Raw genomic sequence first — 957 nt, forward strand, 5'->3', positions numbered from 1 at the left:
TCGCGGCAGAGCAGTTGAGCCGAAATTCTCAGCTCCCAAGGCGGTCGGAAGCGTTCTAGAATTATGCAACGCCAGCCGGACACGCAGTGTTTCAGTCGCGGCAGAGCAGTTGAGCCGAAATTCTCAGCTCCCAAGGTGGTCGGAAGCGTTCTAGAATTATGCAACGCCAGCCGGTCACGTTGTTTTTCAGTCGCTCAGAGCAGTTGAGCCGAAATTCTCAGCTCCCAAGGCGGTCGGAAGTGTTCTAGAATTATGCAACGCCAGCCGGACACGCAGTGTCTCAGTCTCGGCAGAGCAGTTGAGCCGAAATTCTCAGCTCCCAAGGCGGTCGGAAGCGTTCTAGAATTATGCAACACCAGCAGGACACGCAGTGTTTCAGTCGCGGCAGAGCAGTTGAGCCTAAATTCTCAGCTCCCAAGGCGGTCGGAAGCGTCCTAGAATTATGCAACGCCAGCCGGACACGAAGTGTTTTAGTCGCGGCAGAGCAGTTGAGCCGAAATTCTCAGCTCCCTAGGCGGTGGGAAGTGTCCTAGAATTATGCAACGCCAGCCGGACACGCAGTGTTTCAGTCGCGGCAGAGTAGTTGAGCCGAAATTCTCAGATCCCAAGGCGGTCGGAAGTGTTCTAGAATTATGCAACGCCAGCCGGACACGCAGTGTTTCTGTCGCGGCAGAGCACATGAGCCGAAATTCTCAGCTCCCAAGGCGGTCGGAAGTGTCCTAGAATTATGCAACGCCAGCCGGACACGCAGTGTTTCAGTCGCGGCAGAGCAGTTGAGCCGAAATTCTCAGCTCCCAAGGCGGTCGGAATCTTTCTAGAATTATGCAACGCCAGCCGGACACGCAGTGTTTCAGTCGCGGCAGAGCAGTTGAGCCGAAATTCTCGCCTCCCAAGGCGGTCGGAAGTGTTCTAGGATTAGGCAACGCCAGCCGGACACGCAGTGTTTCAGTCGCGGCA

The sequence above is a fragment of the Amblyomma mixtum genome, chromosome 1 (assembly GCF_055824585.1).
Source record: "Amblyomma mixtum isolate Tamu chromosome 1, ASM5582458v1, whole genome shotgun sequence".
Lineage (NCBI taxonomy): Eukaryota > Metazoa > Arthropoda > Arachnida > Ixodida > Ixodidae > Amblyomma > Amblyomma mixtum.